The sequence below is a fragment of the Pleurodeles waltl genome, chromosome 8, assembly GCF_031143425.1.
Source record: "Pleurodeles waltl isolate 20211129_DDA chromosome 8, aPleWal1.hap1.20221129, whole genome shotgun sequence".
NCBI classification, from domain to species: domain Eukaryota; kingdom Metazoa; phylum Chordata; class Amphibia; order Caudata; family Salamandridae; genus Pleurodeles; species Pleurodeles waltl.
In genome coordinates, this window is record NC_090447.1 from 189313986 (window position 1) to 189331075 (window position 17090).

The 17090-nt window shown below is 31.3% G+C and overlaps 18 non-coding genes across 18 annotated transcripts; all 18 read left to right on the forward strand.

Annotated features, from left to right (window-relative positions):
- Window positions 1-135: 135 nt before the first annotated feature.
- TRNAT-CGU (transfer RNA threonine (anticodon CGU)) lies at window positions 136-208 on the forward strand. The gene has a single exon. It is a non-coding gene; the product is annotated as a tRNA-Thr (tRNA).
- A 426-nt stretch (window positions 209-634) lies between these two features.
- TRNAT-AGU (transfer RNA threonine (anticodon AGU)) lies at window positions 635-708 on the forward strand. Its single transcript has one exon. It is a non-coding gene; the product is annotated as a tRNA-Thr (tRNA).
- Window positions 709-2156: 1448 nt separating this feature from the next.
- Window positions 2157-2229, forward strand: TRNAT-CGU (transfer RNA threonine (anticodon CGU)). The gene has a single exon. It is a non-coding gene; the product is annotated as a tRNA-Thr (tRNA).
- A 426-nt stretch (window positions 2230-2655) lies between these two features.
- TRNAT-AGU (transfer RNA threonine (anticodon AGU)) lies at window positions 2656-2729 on the forward strand. Its single transcript has one exon. It is a non-coding gene; the product is annotated as a tRNA-Thr (tRNA).
- A 1438-nt stretch (window positions 2730-4167) lies between these two features.
- TRNAT-CGU (transfer RNA threonine (anticodon CGU)) lies at window positions 4168-4240 on the forward strand. Its single transcript has one exon. It is a non-coding gene; the product is annotated as a tRNA-Thr (tRNA).
- A 426-nt stretch (window positions 4241-4666) lies between these two features.
- Window positions 4667-4740, forward strand: TRNAT-AGU (transfer RNA threonine (anticodon AGU)). The gene has a single exon. It is a non-coding gene; the product is annotated as a tRNA-Thr (tRNA).
- Window positions 4741-6190: 1450 nt separating this feature from the next.
- Window positions 6191-6263, forward strand: TRNAT-UGU (transfer RNA threonine (anticodon UGU)). The gene has a single exon. It is a non-coding gene; the product is annotated as a tRNA-Thr (tRNA).
- A 426-nt stretch (window positions 6264-6689) lies between these two features.
- TRNAT-AGU (transfer RNA threonine (anticodon AGU)) lies at window positions 6690-6763 on the forward strand. The gene has a single exon. It is a non-coding gene; the product is annotated as a tRNA-Thr (tRNA).
- A 1448-nt stretch (window positions 6764-8211) lies between these two features.
- Window positions 8212-8284, forward strand: TRNAT-CGU (transfer RNA threonine (anticodon CGU)). The gene has a single exon. It is a non-coding gene; the product is annotated as a tRNA-Thr (tRNA).
- A 427-nt stretch (window positions 8285-8711) lies between these two features.
- TRNAT-AGU (transfer RNA threonine (anticodon AGU)) lies at window positions 8712-8785 on the forward strand. The gene has a single exon. It is a non-coding gene; the product is annotated as a tRNA-Thr (tRNA).
- A 1447-nt stretch (window positions 8786-10232) lies between these two features.
- Window positions 10233-10305, forward strand: TRNAT-CGU (transfer RNA threonine (anticodon CGU)). The gene has a single exon. It is a non-coding gene; the product is annotated as a tRNA-Thr (tRNA).
- A 427-nt stretch (window positions 10306-10732) lies between these two features.
- Window positions 10733-10806, forward strand: TRNAT-AGU (transfer RNA threonine (anticodon AGU)). Its single transcript has one exon. It is a non-coding gene; the product is annotated as a tRNA-Thr (tRNA).
- A 1447-nt stretch (window positions 10807-12253) lies between these two features.
- TRNAT-CGU (transfer RNA threonine (anticodon CGU)) lies at window positions 12254-12326 on the forward strand. Its single transcript has one exon. It is a non-coding gene; the product is annotated as a tRNA-Thr (tRNA).
- Window positions 12327-12752: 426 nt separating this feature from the next.
- On the forward strand, window positions 12753-12826 carry TRNAT-AGU (transfer RNA threonine (anticodon AGU)). Its single transcript has one exon. It is a non-coding gene; the product is annotated as a tRNA-Thr (tRNA).
- A 1448-nt stretch (window positions 12827-14274) lies between these two features.
- Window positions 14275-14347, forward strand: TRNAT-UGU (transfer RNA threonine (anticodon UGU)). The gene has a single exon. It is a non-coding gene; the product is annotated as a tRNA-Thr (tRNA).
- A 426-nt stretch (window positions 14348-14773) lies between these two features.
- On the forward strand, window positions 14774-14847 carry TRNAT-AGU (transfer RNA threonine (anticodon AGU)). Its single transcript has one exon. It is a non-coding gene; the product is annotated as a tRNA-Thr (tRNA).
- Window positions 14848-16295: 1448 nt separating this feature from the next.
- Window positions 16296-16368, forward strand: TRNAT-CGU (transfer RNA threonine (anticodon CGU)). Its single transcript has one exon. It is a non-coding gene; the product is annotated as a tRNA-Thr (tRNA).
- A 426-nt stretch (window positions 16369-16794) lies between these two features.
- Window positions 16795-16868, forward strand: TRNAT-AGU (transfer RNA threonine (anticodon AGU)). Its single transcript has one exon. It is a non-coding gene; the product is annotated as a tRNA-Thr (tRNA).
- Window positions 16869-17090: the final 222 nt, after the last annotated feature.

Below are 17090 nucleotides of genomic sequence, written 5' to 3' on the forward strand. Positions count from 1 at the left end.
TTAGGTACTCTTCTTAAGTGATGGGGAATTCTTTTATGTTTAACGTAATAACACAGATAAAAAAAGACTCCACAGAAGGTATTGAAAAGCAATAATGGCAACTAAGTCAGTTATTCAATCATTTTAAGAGTAAGAGGTGCTGTGGCTTAGTGGTTAAAGCGCCTGTCTCGTAAAGAGGAAATCCTGAGTTCAAATCTCAGCAACACCTCAGTTTTGCTCCAAACTTATAGAATTGAATTTTTTCAAGTAAATATTAAATACAGTTTCAAAACAAGAGTAGTGTCCTGTTCACTTTAGAATGCTTCATCTCATAATGAAAAAAGCACTTGGTATTTTGCAGAATTTCAAAGCAATGCAATGAATGAATAAGGGAAATTAGAATTATAACAAAGAGGAAACAGAAGAAAATTCAATTTAGAGTTGAATTTTTGTAATGCATTTCACTCACAAGACATAATTCAATATTCTAAAAGAACGGTAAGCCACCTCTTAAGGAAGAATTTTTAAATAAATTTAGTGTTCTCACCTATAGTGTTTAAGAAGAGAGTTGTGGGAACTTAGAAAAGAAAATGAAAAAAAAAAGATTTCTATTTCACTCCATTGAGCTAACTATTCCAGTGAAGTTTGTCAAGCAGGTGCTGTGGATTAGCTCGTTAAAGCACCTGTCTAGTAAACAGGAGATCCTGAGTTCAAATCTCAGCAGCACCTTGATATTTTTATTCTTAAATTACAGATCAGTTTCCTTAGATACTCTCTGATACAATTAAAAAATGAAAAATCTGAGTCATCTTACTAATAGACAGTTCATCTTAATATTAAATAAAATTCAGAGAATTTTCATGGTAACAGAAGCAAAACTTTGAATGTAAAATGAAGAGTAAATCAAATAGCAAGGTATATATGAACTAAAACCTTAGAGTTGAAGACAACTGATGTATTCCTCTACAATTATTATTTGTAAACCGCTCAAAAATGTAATCTACTTTTATAAGTACTTGTTAACTAAAATGTAGGTATTCTTGTTAAGTGATGGGGAATCCTTTTTTGTTCAACGTTTCACCACAGATAAAGAAGACTGCACTAAAGGCACTAAGGACAAGTCATCTCCACTAAGTCAGTTATTCAATATTTGTAAGATAAGTAGGTGCTGTTGTTTAGTGGTCAAAGCTCCTGTCTCATAACTAGGATGTCCTGTGTTTAAATTCCAGCAACAATTTAGATTTAGTCCAAACTTTTAAAATTCAATTTCTTCAAGTAAAGGTTCAAAAAAGTTTAAAAACAAGAGTAGTGTTCTGTTGACTTTAGAATGCTTGATCTCCAAATGAAACAAACACTTGGTGTTTTGCAGAATTCGAAAGTAATACCATAAATGAATAGGGGAAAAGAGAATGTCAAAGAAAAGGAAAGAGACGACAAATAAATTAAGAGTTCAATTCAACCAATGCATTTTACTCACAACACATAATTCAATCTTCTATAAGTAGGGTAAGTCACTCATTAAGGAAATATGCTTAAATAAATTTGATCTTCTCACCTATAGAGTTTGACAACAGAGTTGTATCAACTTAGAAAATAAAATTAAAAAAAACAGATTTCTACTGCACTCCATTCTACTAGCAATTGCAATAAACTTTGTCATGAAAGTTCTCTGGCTAAGTTGCTTTGACTTGCCGTCTAAAAAACAGGAGATCCTGAGTTCAAATCTCCACAACACCGTGCTCTTTTTCATAGTTAAATAACAGATTATTTTCATTAGATGATCCATTGATATAACGTTAAAATGAAAAATTTGAGTAACTTACTATTGAACAGTTCATCTTAATACTAAATAAAATTCAGAGTATTTTCGAGATGACAGAAGCAAGACTGTGAATGTAAAATGAAGGGTATATCAAAGAGGAAGATAAATATAAAATAAAGTGCTAGCGTTGAAGAAGAAAAGTGATACAATCCTCTACAATAATAATTTGTGAGCCACTAAAAAATGTAGTCTACTTTTATGAATACTTTTTAACTAAATCTTAGGTACTCTTCTTAAGTGATGGGGAATTCTTTTATGTTTAACGTAATAACACAGATAAAAAAAGACTCCACAGAAGGTATTGAAAAGCAATAATGGCAACTAAGTCAGTTATTCAATCATTTTAAGAGTAAGAGGTGCTGTGGCTTAGTGGTTAAAGCGCCTGTTTCGTAAACAGGAAATCCTGAGTTCAAATCTCAGCTACACCTCAGTTTTGCTCCAAACTTATAGAATTGAATTTTTTCAAGTAAATATTAAATACAGTTTCAAAACAAGAATAGTGTCCTGTTCACTTTAGAATGCTTCATCTCATAATGAAAAAAGCACTTGGTATTTTGCAGAATTTCAAAGCAATGCAATGAATGAATAAGGGAAATGAGAATTATAACAAAGAGGAAAGAGAAGAAAATTCAATTTAGAGTTGAATTTTTGTAATGCATTTCACTCAGAAGACATAATTCAATATTCTAAAAGAACGGTAAGCCACCTCTTAAGGAAGAATTTTTAAATAAATTTAGTGTTCTCACCTATAGTGTTTAAGAAGAGAGTTGTGGGAACTTAGAAAAGAAAATGAAAAAAAAAAGATTTCTATTTCACTCCATTCAGCTAACTATTCCAGTGAAGTTTGTCAAGCAGGTGCTGTGGCTTAGCTGGTTAAAGCACCTGTCTAGTAAACAGGAGATCCTGAGTTCAAATCTCAGCAGCACATTGATATTTTTATTCTTAAATTACAGATCAGTTTCCTTAGATACTCTCTGATACAATTAAAAAATGAAAAATCTGAGTCATCTTACTAATAGACAGTTCATCTTAATATTAAATAAAATTCAGAGAATTTTCATGGTAACAGAAGCAAAACTTTGAATGTAAAATGAAGAGTAAATCAAATAGCAAGGTATATATGAACTAAAACCTTAGAGTTGAAGACAACTGATGTATTCCTCTACAATTATTATTTGTAAACCACTCAAAAATGTAATCTACTTTTATAAGTACTTGTTAACTAAAATGTAGGTATTCTTGTTAAGTGATGGGGAATCCTTTTTTGTTCAACGTTTCACCACAGATAAAGGAGACTGCACTAAAGACAAGTCATCTCCACTAAGTCAGTTATTCAATATTTGTAAGATAAGTAGGTGCTGTTGTTTAGTGGTCAAAGCTCCTGTCTCATAACTAGGATGTCCTGTGTTTAAATTCCAGCAACAATTTAGATTTAGTCCAAACTTTTAAAATTCAATTTCTTCAAGTAAAGGTTCAAAAAAGTTTAAAAACAAGAGTAGTGTTCTGTTGACTTTAGAATGCTTGATCTCCAAATGAAACAAACACTTGGTGTTTTGCAGAATTCGAAAGTAATACCATAAATGAATAGGGGAAAAGAGAATGTCAAAGAAAAGGAAAGAGACGACAAATAAATTAAGAGTTCAATTTAACCAATGCATTTTACTCACAACACATAATTCAATCTTCTATAAGTAGGGTAAGTCACTCATTAAGGAAGTATTATTAAATAAATTTGATCTTCTCACCTATAGAGTTTGACAACAGAGTTGTATCAACTTAGAAAATAAAATAAAAAAAACAGATTTCTACTGCACTCCATTCTACTAGCAATTGCAGTAAACTTTGTCATGAAAGTTCTCTGGCTTAGTTGTTTTTACTGCCCGTCTAAAAAACAGGAGATCCTGAGTTCAAATCTCCACAACACTGTGCTCTTTTTCATAGTTAAATAACAGATTATTTTCATTAGATGATCCTTTGATATAATGTTAAAATGAAAAATTTGAGTAACTTACTATTGAACAGTTCATCTTAATACTAAATACAATTCCGAGTATTTTCGAGATGACAGAAGCAAGACTGTGAATGTAAAATGAAGGGTATATCAAAGAGGAAGATAAATATAAAATAAAGTGCTAGAGTTGAAGAAGAAAAGTGATACAATCCTCTACAATAATAATTTGTGAGCCACTAAAAAATGTAGTCTACGTTTATGAATACTTTTTAACTAAATCTTAGGTACTCTTCTTAAGTGATGGGGAATTCTTTTATGTTTAACGTAGTAACACAGATAAAAAAAGACTCCACAGAAGGTAATGAAAAGCAATAATAGCAACTAAGTCACTTATTCAATCATTTTAAGAGTAAGAGGTGCTGTGGCTTAGTGGTTAAAGCACCTGTCTCGTAAACAGGAAATCCTGAGTTCAAATCTCAGCAGCACCTCAGTTTTGCTCCAAACGTATAGAATTGAATTTTTTCAAGTAAATATTAAATACAGTTTCAAAACAAGAGTAGTGTCCTGTTCACTTTAGAATGCTTCATCTCATAATGAAAAAAGCACTCGGTATTTTGTAGAATTTCAAAGCAATGCAATGAATGAATAAGGGAAATGAGAATTATAACAAAGAGGAAAGAGTAGAAAATTCAATTTAGAGTTGAATTTTTGTAATGCATTTCACTCACAAGACATAAGTCAATATTCTAAAAGAACGGTAAGCCACCTCTTAAGGAAGAATTTTTAAATAAATTTAGTGTTCTCACCTATAGTGTTTAAGAAGAGAGTTGTGGGAACTTAGAAAAGAAAATGAAAAAGAAATGATTTCTATTTCACTCCATTCAGCTAACTATTCCAGTGATGTTTGTCATGCAGGTGCTGTGGCTTAGCTGGTTAAAGCGCCTGTCTAGTAAACGGGAGATCCTGAGTTCAAATCTCAGCAGCACCTTGATATTTTTATTCTTAAATTACAGATCAGTTTCCTTAGATACTCTCTGATACAATTAAAAAATGAAAAATCTGAGTCATCTTACTAATAGACAGTTCATCTTAATATTAAATAAAATTCAGAGAATTTTAATGGTAACAGAAGCAAAACTTTGAATGTAAAATGAAGAGTAAATCAAATAGCAAGGTATATATGAACTAAAACCTTAGAGTAGAAGACAACTGATGTATTCCTCTACAATTATTATTTGTAAACCACTCAAAAATGTAATCTACTTTTATAAGTACTTGTTAACTAAAATGTAGGTATTCTTGTTAAGTGATGGGGAATGCTTTTTTGTCCAACGTTTCACCACAGATAAAGAAGACTGCACTAAAGGCACTAAGGACAAGTCATCTCCACTAAGTCAGTTATTCAATATTTGTAAGATAAGTAGGTGCTGTTGTTTAGTGGTCAAAGCTCCTGTCTCATAACTAGGATGTCCTGTGTTTAAATTCCAGCAACAATTTAGATTTAGTCCAAACTTTTAAAATTCAATTTCTTCAAGTAAAGGTTCAAAAAAGTTTAAAAACAAGAGCAGTGTTCTGTTGACTTTAGAATGCTTGATCTCCAAATGAAACAAACACTTGGTGTTTTGCAGAATTCGAAAGTAATACCATAAATGAATAGGGGAAAAGAGAATGTCAAAGAAAAGGAAAGAGACGACAAATAAATTAAGAGTTCAATTTAACCAATGCATTTTACTCACAACACATAATTCAATCTTCTATAAGTAGGGTAAGTCACTCATTAAGGAAGTATTCTTAAATAAATTTGATCTTCTCACCTATAGAGTTTGACAACAGAGTTGTATCAACTTAGAAAATAAAATTAAAAAAAAAACAGATTTCTACTGCACTCCATTCTACTAGCAATTGCAGTAAACTTTGTCATGAAAGTTCTCTGGCTTAGTTGCTTTGACTTCCAATCTAAAAAACAAGAGATCCAGAGTTCAAATCTCCACAAAACCGTGCTCTTTTTCATAGTTAAATAACAGATTATTTTCATTAGATGATCCTTTGATATAATGTTAAAATGAAAAATTTGAGTAACTTACTATTGAACAGTTCATCTTAATACTAAATAAAATTCCGAGTATTTTCGAGATGACAGAAGCAAGACTGTGAATGTAAAATGAAGGGTATATCAAAGAGGAAGATAAATATAAAATAAAGTGCTAGAGTTGAAGAAGAAAAGTGATACAATCCTCTACAATAATAATTTGTGAGCCACTGAAAAATGTAGTCTACTTTTATGAATACTTTTTAACTAAATCTTAGGTACTCTTCTTAAGTGATGGGGAATTCTTTTATGTTTAACGTAATAACACAGATAAAAAAAGACTCCACAGAAGGTATTGAAAAGCAATAATGGCAACTAAGTCAGTTATTCAATCATTTCAAGAGTAAGAGGTGCTGTGGCTTAGTGGTTAAAGCGCTTGTCTTGTAAACAGGAATTCCTGAGTTCAAATCTCAGCAGTACCTCAGTTTTGCTCAAAACTTATAGAATTGAATTTTTTCAAGTAAATATTAAATACAGTTTCAAAACAAGAGTAGTGTCCTGTTCACTTTAGAATGCTTCATCTCATAATGAAAAAAGCATTTGGTATTTTGCAGAATTTCAAAGCAATGCAATGAATGAATAAGGGAAATGAGAATTATAACAAAGAGGAAAGAGAAGAAAATTCAATTTAGAGTTGAATTTTTGTAATGCATTTCACTCACAAGACATAATTCAATATTCTAAAAGAACGGTAAGCCACCTCTTAAGGAAGAATTTTTAAATAAATTTAGTGTTCTCACCTATAGTGTTTAAGAAGAGAGTTGTGGGAACTTAGAAAAGAAAATGAAAAAAAAAAGATTTCTATTTCACTCCATTCAGCTAACTATTCCAGTAAAGTTTGTCAAGCAGGTGCTGTGGCTTAGCTGGTTAAAGCGCCTGTCTAGTAAACAGGAGATCCTGAGTTCAAATCTCAGCAGCACCTTGATACTTTTATTCTTAAATTACAGATCAGTTTCCTTAGATACTCTCTGATACAATTAAAAAATGAAAAATCTGAGTCATCTTACTCATAGACAGTTCATCTTAATATTAAATAAAATTCAGAGAATTTTCATGGTAACAGAAGCAAAACTTTGAATGTAAAATGAAGAGTAAATCAATTAGCAAGGTATATATGAACTAAAACCTTAGAGTTGAAGACAACTGATGTATTCCTCTACAATTATTATTTGTAAACCACTCAAAAATGTAATCTACTTTTATAAGTACTTGTTAACTAAAATGTAGGTATTCTTGTTATGTGATGGGGAATCCTTTTTTGTTCAACGTTTCACCACAGATAAAGAAGACTGCACTAAAGGCACTGAGGACAAGTCATCTCCACTAAGTCAGTTATTCAATATTTGTAAGATAAGTAGGTGCTGTTGTTTAGTGGTCAAAGCTCCTGTCTCATAACTAGGATGTCCTGTGTTTAAATTCCAGCAACAATTTAGATTTAGTCCAAACTTTTAAAATTCAATTTCTTCAAGTAAACATTCAATAAAGCTTAAAAACAAGAGTAGTGTTCTGTTGACTTTAGAATGCTTGATCTCCAAATGAAACAAACACTTGGTGTTTTGCAGAATTCGAAAGTAATACCATAAATGAATAGGGGAAAAGAGAATGTCAAAGAAAAGGAAAGAGACGACAAATAAATTAAGAGTTCAATTTAACCAATGCATTTTACTCACAACACATAATTCAATCTTCTATAAGTAGGGTAAGTCACTCATTAAGGAAGTATTCTTAAATAAATTTGATCTTCTCACCTATAGAGTTTGACAACAGAGTTGTATCAACTTAGAAAAGAAAAGAAAAAAAAACAGATTTCTACTGCACTCCATTCTACTAGCAATTGCAGTAAACTTTGTCATGAAAGTTCTCTGGCTCAGTTGCTTTTACTGCCCGTCTAATAAACAGGAGATCCTGAGTTCAAATCTCCACAACACCGTGCTCTTTTTCAAAGTTAAATAACAGATTATTTTCATTAGATGATCCTTTGATATAATGTTAAAATGAAAAATTTGAGTAACTTACTATTGAACAGTTCATCTTAATACTAAATAAAATTCCGAGTATTTTCGAGATGACAGAAGCAAGACTGTGAATGTAAAATAAAGGGTATATCAAAGAGGAAGATAAATATAAAATAAAGTGCTAGAGTTGAAGAAGAAAAGTGATACAATCCTCTACAATAATAATTTGTGAGCCACTGAAAAATGTAGTTTACTTTTAGGAATACTTTTTAACTAAATCTTAGATACTCTTCTTAAGTGATGGGGATTTCTTTTATGTTTAACGTAATAACACAAATAAAAAAAGACTCCACAGAAGGTATTGAAAAGCAATAATGGCAACTAAGTCAGTTATTCAATCATTTTAAGCGTCAGAGGTACTGTGGCTTAGTGGTTATAGCGCCTGTCTCGTAAACAGGAAATCCTGAGTTCAAATCTCAGCAGCACCTCAGTTTTGCTCCAAACTTATAGAATTGAATTTTTTCAAGTAAATATTAAATACAGTTTCAAAACAAGAGTAGTGTCCTGTTCACTTTAGAATGCATCATCTCATAATGAAAAAAGCACTTGGTATTTTGCAGAATTTCAAAGCAATGCAATGAATGAATAAGGGAAATGAGAATTATAACAAAGAGGAAAGAGAAGAAAATTCAATTTAGAGTTGAATTTTTGTAATGCATTTCACTCACAAGACATAATTCAATATTCTAAAAGAACGGTAAGCCACCTCTTAAGGAACAATTTTTAAATAAATTTGGTGTTCTCACCTATAGTGTTTAAGAAAAGAGTTGTGGGAACTTAGAAAAGAAAATGAAAAAAAAAATGATTTCTATTTCACTCCATTCAGCTAACTATTCTAGGGACGTTTGTCAAGCAGGTCCTGTGGCTTAGCTGGTTAGAGCGCCTGTCTAGTAAACAGGAGATCCTGAGTTCAAATCTCAGCAGCACCTTGATATTTTTATTCCTAAATTACAGATCAGTTTCCTTAGATACTCTCTGATACAATTAAAAAATGAAAAATCTGAGTCATCTTACTAATAGACAGTTCATCTTAATATTGAATAAAATTCAGAGAATATTCATGGTAACAGAAGCAAAACTTTGAATGTAAAATGAAGAGTAAATCAAATAGCAAGGTATATATGAACTAAAACCTTAGAGTTGAAGACAACTGATGTATTCCTCTACAATTATTATTTGTAAAGCACTCAAAAATGTAATCTACTTTTATAAGTACTTGTTAACTAAAATGTAGGTATTCTTGTTAAGTGATGGGTAATCCTTTTTTGTTCAACGTTTCACCACAGATAAAGAAGACTGCACTAAAGGCACTGAGGACAAGTCATCTCCACTAAGTCAGTTATTCAATATTTGTAGGATAAGTAGGTGCTGTTGTTTAGTGGTCAAAGCTCCTGTCTCATAACTAGGATGTCCTGTGTTTAAATTCCAGCAACAATTTAGATTAAGTCCAAACGTTTCAAATTCAATTTCTTCAAGTAAACGTTCAAAAAAGTTTAAAAACAAGAGTAGTGTTCTGTTGACTTTAGAATGCTTGATCTCCAAATGAAACAAACACTTGGTGTTTTGCAGAATTCGAAAGTAATACCATAAATGAATAGGGGAAAAGAGAATGTCAAAGAAAAGGAAAGAGACGACAAATAAATTAAGAGTTCAATTTAACCAATGCATTTTACTCACAACACATAATTCAATCTTCTATAAGTAGGGTAAGTCACTCATTAAGGAAGTATTCTTAAATAAATTTGATTTTCTCACCTATAGAGTTTGACAACAGAGTTGTATCAACTTAGAAAAGAAAATTAAAAAAAACAGATTTCTACTGCACTCCATTCTACTAGCAATTGCAGTAAACTTTGTCATGAAAGTTCTCTGGCTTAGTTGCTTTGACTGCCGTCTAATAGACAGGAGATCTTGAGTTCAAATCTCCACAACACCGTGCTCTTTTTCATAGTTAAATAACAGGTTATTTTCATTAGATGATCGTTTGATATAATGTTAAAATGAAAAATTTGAGAAACTTACTATTGAACAGTTCATCTAAATACTAAATAAAATTCTGAGTATTTTCGAGATGACAGAAGCAAGACTGTGAATGTAAAATGAAGGGTATATCAAAGAGAAAGATACATATAAAATAAAGTGCTAGAGTTGAAGAAGAAAAGTGATACAATCCTCTACAATAATAATTTGTGAGCCACTGAAAAATGTAGTCTACTTTTATGAATACTTTTTAACTAAATCTTAGGTACTCTTCTTAAGTGATGGGGAATTCTTTTATGTTTAACGTAATAACACAGATAAAAAAAGACTCCACAGAAGGTATTGAAAAGCAATAATGGCAACTAAGTCAGTTATTCAATCATTTTAAGAGTAAGAGGTGCTGTGGCTTAGTGGTTAAAGTGCCTGTCTCGTAAACAGGAGATCCTGAGTTCAAATCTCAGCAGCACCTCAGTTTTGCTCCAAACATCTAGAATTGAATTTTTTCAAGTAAATATTAAATACAGTTTCAAAACAAGAGTAGTGTCCTGTTCACTTTAGAATGCTTCATCTCATAATGAAAAAAGCACTTGGTATTTTGCAGAATTTCAAAGCAATGCAATGAATGAATAAGGGAAATGAGAATTATAACAAAGAGGAAAGAGAAGAAAATTCAATGTAGAGTTGAATTTTTGTAATGCATTTCACTCACAAGACATAATTCAATATTCTAAAAGAACGGTAAGCCACCTCTTAAGGAAGAATTTTTAAATAAATTTAGTGTTCTCATCTATAGTGTTTAAGGAGAGAGTTGTGGGAACTTAGAAAAGAAAATGAAAAAAAAAATGATTTCTATTTCACTCCATTCAGCTAACTATTCTAGGGACGTTTGTCAAGCAGGTCCTGTGGCTTAGCTGGTTAGAGAGACTGTCTAGTAAACAGGAGATCCTGAGTTCAAATCTCAGCAGCACCTTGATATTTTTATTCCTAAATTACAGATCAGTTTCCTTAGATACTCTCTGATACAATTAAAAAATGAAAAATCTGAGTCATCTTACTAATAGACAGTTCATCTTAATATTGAATAAAATTCAGAGAATATTCATGGTAACAGAAGCAAAACTTTGAATGTAAAATGAAGAGTAAATCAAATAGCAAGGTATATATGAACTAAAACCTTAGAGTTGAAGACAACTGATGTATTCCTCTACAATTATTATTTGTAAACCACTCAAAAATGTAATCTACTTTTATAAGTACTTGTTAACTAAAATGTAGGTATTCTTGTTAAGTGATGGGTAATCCTTTTTTGTTCAACGTTTCACCACAGATAAAGAAGACTGCACTAAAGGCACTGAGGACAAGTCATCTCCACTAAGTCAGTTATTCAATATTTGTAGGATAAGTAGGTGCTGTTGTTTAGTGGTCAAAGCTCCTGTCTCATAACTAGGATGTCCTGTGTTTAAATTCCAGCAACAATTTAGATTAAGTCCAAACGTTTCAAATTCAATTTCTTCAAGTAAACGTTCAAAAAAGTTTAAAAACAAGAGTAGTGTTCTGTTGACTTTAGAATGCTTGATCTCCAAATGAAACAAACACTTGGTGTTTTGCAGAATTCGAAAGTAATACCATAAATGAATAGGGGAAAAGAGAATGTCAAAGAAAAGGAAAGAGACGACAAATAAATTAAGAGTTCAATTTAACCAATGCATTTTACTCACAACACATAATTCAATCTTCTATAAGTAGGGTAAGTCACTCATTAAGGAAGTATTCTTAAATAAATTTGATTTTCTCACCTATAGAGTTTGACAACAGAGTTGTATCAACTTAGAAAAGAAAATTAAAAAAAACAGATTTCTACTGCACTCCATTCTACTAGCAATTGCAGTAAACTTTGTCATGAAAGTTCTCTGGCTTAGTTGCTTTGACTGCCGTCTAATAGACAGGAGATCTTGAGTTCAAATCTCCACAACACCGTGCTCTTTTTCATAGTTAAATAACAGGTTATTTTCATTAAATGATCGTTTGATATAATGTTAAAATGAAAAATTTGAGAAACTTACTATTGAACAGTTCATCTAAATACTAAATAAAATTCTGAGTATTTTCGAGATGACAGAAGCAAGACTGTGAATGTAAAATGAAGGGTATATCAAAGAGAAAGATACATATAAAATAAAGTGCTAGAGTTGAAGAAGAAAAGTGATACAATCCTCTACAATAATAATTTGTGAGCCACTGAAAAATGTAGTCTACTTTTATGAATACTTTTTAACTAAATCTTAGGTACTCTTCTTAAGTGATGGGGAATTCTTTTATGTTTAACGTAATAACACAGATAAAAAAAGACTCCACAGAAGGTATTGAAAAGCAATAATGGCAACTAAGTCAGTTATTCAATCATTTTAAGAGTAAGAGGTGCTGTGGCTTAGTGGTTAAAGTGCCTGTCTCGTAAACAGGAAATCCTGAGTTCAAATCTCAGCAGCACCTCAGTTTTGCTCCAAACTTATAGAATTGAATTTTTTCAAGTAAATATTAAATACAGTTTCAAAACAAGAGTAGGGTCCTGTTCACTTTAGAATGCTTCATCTCATAATAAAAAAAGCACTTGGTATTTTGCAGAATTTCAAAGCAATGCAATGAATGAATAAGGGAAATGAGAATTATAACAAAGAGGAAAGAGAAGAAAATTCAATTTAGAGTTGAATTTTTGTAATGCATTTCACTCACAAGACATAATTCAATATTCTAAAAGAACGGTAAGCCACCTCTTAAGGAAGAATTTTTAAATAAATTTAGTGTTCTCACCTATAGTGTTTAAGAAGAGAGTTGTGGGAACTTAGAAAAGAAAATGAAAAAAAAATGATTTCTATTTCACTCCATTCAGCTAACTATTCCAGTGACATTTGTCAAGCAGGTGCTGTGGCTTAGCTGGTTAAAGTGCCTGTCTAGTAAACAGAAGATCCTGAGTTCAAATCTCAGCAGCACAGTGATATTTTTATTCTTAAATTACAGATCAGTTTCCTTAGATACTCTCTGATACAATTAAAAAATGAAAAATCTGAGTCATCTTACTAATAGACAGTTCATCTTAATATTAAATAAAATTCAGAGAATTTTCATGGTAACAGAAGCAAAACTTTGAATGTAAAATGAAGAGTAAATCAAATAGCAAGGTATATATGAACTCAAACCTTAGAGTTGAAGACAACTGATGTATTCCTCTACAATTATTATTTGTAAAGCACTCAAAAATGTAATCTACTTTTATAAGTACTTGTTAACTAAAATGTAGGTATTCTTGTTAAGTGATGGGGAATCCTTTTTTGTTCAACGTTTCACCACAGATAAAGAAGACTGCACTAAAGGCACTGAGGACAAGTCATCTCCACTAAGTCAGTTATTCAATATTTGTAAGATAAGTAGGTGCTGTTGTTTAGTGGTCAAAGCTGCTGTCTCATAACTAGGATGTCCTGTGTTTAAATTCCAGCAACAATTTAGATTTAGTTCAAACTTTTAAAATTCAATTTCTTCAAGTAAACGTTCAAAAAAGTTTAAAAACAAGAGTAGTGTTCTGTTGACTTTAGAATGCTTGATCTCCAAATGAAACAAACACTTGGTGTTTTGCAGAATTCGAAAGTAATACCATAAATGAATAGGGGAAAAGAGAATGTCAAAGAAAAGGAAAGAGACGACAAATAAATTAAGAGTTCAATTTAACCAATGCATTTTACTCACAACACATAATTCAATCTTCTATAAGTGGGGTAAGTCACTCATTAAGGAAGTATTCTTAAATAAATTTGATCTTCTCACCTATAGAGTTTGACAATAGAGTTGTATCAACTTAGAAAAGAAAATTAAAAAAAACAGATTTCTACTGCACTCCATTCTACTAGCAATTGCAGTAAACTTTGTCATGAAAGTTCTCTGGCTTAGTTGCTTTGACTGCCCGTCTAATAAACAGGAGATCCTGAGTTCAAATCTCCACAACACTGTGCTCTTTTTCATAGTTAAATAACAGATTATTTTCATTAGATGATCCTTTGATATAATGTTAAAATGAAAAATTTGAGTAACTTACTATTGAACAGTTCATCTTAATACTAAATAAAATTCCGAGTATTTTCGAGATGACAGAAGCAAGACTGTGAATGTAAAATGAAGGGTATATCAAAGAGGAAGATAAATATAAAATAAAGTGCTAGAGTTGAAGAAGAAAAGTGATACAATCCTCTACAATAATAATTTGTGAGCCACTGAAAAATGTAGTCTACTTTTATGAATACTTTTAAACTAAATCTTAGGTACTCTTCTTAAGTGATGGGGAATTCTTTTATGTTTAACGTAATAACACAGATAAAAAAAGACTCCACAGAAGGTATTGAAAAGCAATAATGGCAACTAAGTCAGTTATTCAATCATTTTAAGAGTAAGAGGTGCTGTGGCTTAGTGGTTAAAGCGCCTGTCTTGTAAACAGGAAATCCTGAGTTCAAATCTCAGCAGCACCTCAGTTTTGCTCCAAACTTATAGAATTGAATTTTTTCAAGTAAATATTAAATACAGTTTGAAAACAAGAGTAGTGTCCTGTTCACTTTAGAATGCTTCATCTCATAATGAAAAAAGCACTTGGTATTTTGCAGAATTTCAAAACAATGCAATGAATGAATAAGGGAAATGAGAATTATAACAAAGAGGAAAGAAAGAAAATTCAATTTAGAGTTGAATTTTTGTAATGCATTTCACTCACAAGACATAATTCAATATTCTAAAAGAACGGTAAGCCACCTCTTAAGGAAGAATTTTTAAATAAATTTAGTGTTCTCACCTATAATGTTTAAGAAGAGAGTTGTGGGAACTTAGAAAAGAAAATGAAAAATAAAATGATTTCTATTTCACTCCATTCAGCTAACTATTCCAGTAACGTTTCTCAAGCAGGTGCTGTGGCTTAGCTGGTTAAAGCGCCTGTCTAGTAAACAGGAGATCCTGAGTTCAAATCTCAGCAGCACCTTGATATTTTTATTCTTAAATTACAGATCAGTTTCCTTAGATACTCTCTGATACAATTAAAAAATGAAAAATCTGAGTCATCTTACTAATAGACAGTTCATCTTAATATTAAATAAAATTCAGAGAATTTTCATGGTAACAGAAGCAAAACTTTGAATGTAAAATGAAGAGTAAATCAAATAGCAAGGTATATATGAACTAAAACCTTAGAGTTGAAGACAACTGATGTATTCCTCTACAATTATTATTTGTAAACCACTCAAAAATGTAATCTACTTTTATAAGTACTTGTTAACTAAAATGTAGGTGTTCTTGTTAAGTGATGGGGAATCCTTTTTTGTTCAACGTTTCACCACAGATAAAGAAGACTGCACTAAAGGCACTGAGGACAAGTCATCTCCACTAAGTCAGTTATTCAATATTTGTAAGATAAGTAGGTGCTGTTGTTTAGTGGTCAAAGCTCCTGTCTCATAACTAGGATGTCCTGTGTTTAAATTCCAGCAACAATTTAGATTTAGTCCAAACTTTTAAAATTCAATTTCTTCAAGTAAACGTTCAAAAAAGTTTAAAAACAAGAGTAGTGTTCTGTTGACTTTAGAATGCTTGATCTCCAAATGAAACAAACACTTGGTGTTTTGCAGAATTCGAAAGTAATACCATAAATGAATAGGGGAAAAGAGAATGTCAAAGAAAAGGAAAGAGACGACAAATAAATTAAGAGTTCAATTTAACCAATGCATTTTACTCACAACACATAATTCAATCTTCTTTAAGTAGGGTAAGTCACTCATTAAGGAAGTATTCTTAAATAAATTTGATCTTCTCACCTATAGAGTTTGACAACAGAGTTGTATCAACTTAGAAAAGAAAATTAAAAAAAACAGATTTCTACTGCACTCCATTCTACTAGCAATTGCAGTAAACTTTGTCATGAAAGTTCTCTGGCTTAGTTACTTTGACTGCCCGTCTAATAAACAGGAGATCCTGAGTTCAAATGTCCACAACACCGTGCTCTTTTTCATAGTTAAATAACAGATTATTTTCATTAGATGATCCTTTGATATAATGTTAAAATGAAAAATTTGAGTAACTTACTATTGAACAGTTCATCTTAATACTAAATAAAATTCCGAGTATTTTCGAGATGACAGAAGCAAGACTGTGAATGTAAAATGAAGGGTATATCAAAGAGGAAGATAAATATAAAATAAAGTGCTAGAGTTGAAGAAGAAAAGTGATACAATCCTCTACAATAATAATTTGTGAGCCACTGAAAAATGTAGTCTACTTTTATGAATACTTTTTAACTAAATCTTAGGTACTCTTCTTAAGTGATGGGGAATTCTTTTATGTTTAACGTAATAACACAGATAAAAAAAGACTCCACAGAAGGTATTGAAAAGCAATAATGGCAACTAAGTCAGTTATTCAATCATTTTAAGAGTAAGCGGTGCTGTGGCTTAGTGGTTAAAGCACCTGTCTCGTAAACAGGAAATCCTGAGTTCAAATCTCAGCAGCACCTCAGTTTTGCTCCAAACTTATAGAATTGAATTTTTTCAAGTAAATATTAAATACAGTTTCAAAACAAGAGTAGTGTCCTATTCACTTTAGAATGCTTCATCTCATAATGAAAAAAGCACTTGGTATTTTGCAGAATTTCAAAGCAATGCACTGAATGAATATGGGAAATGAGAATTATAACAAAGAGGAAAGAAAGAAAATTCAATTTAGAGTTGAATTTTTGTAATGCATTTCACTCACAAGACATAATTCAATATTCTAAAAGAACGGTAAGCCACCTCTTAAGGAAGAATTTTTAAATACATTTTGTGCTCTCACCTATAGTGTTTAAGAAGAGAGTTGTGGGAACTTAGAAAAGAAAATGAAAAATAAAATGATTTCTATTTCACTCTATTCAGCTAACTATTCCAGTAACGTTTGTCAAGCAGGTGCTGTGGCTTAGCTGGTTAATGCGCCTGTCTAGTAAACAGGAGATCCTGAGTTCAAATCTCAGCAGCACCTTGATATTTTTATTCCTAAATTACAGATCAGTTTCCTTAGATACTCTCTGATACAATTAAAAAATGAAAAATCTCAGTCATCTTACTAATAGACAGTTCATCTTAATATTAAATAAAATTCAGAGAATTTTCATGGTAACAGAAGCAAAACTTTGAATGTAAAATGAAGAGTAAATCAAATAGCAAGGTATATATGAACTAAAACCTTAGAGTTGAAGACAAC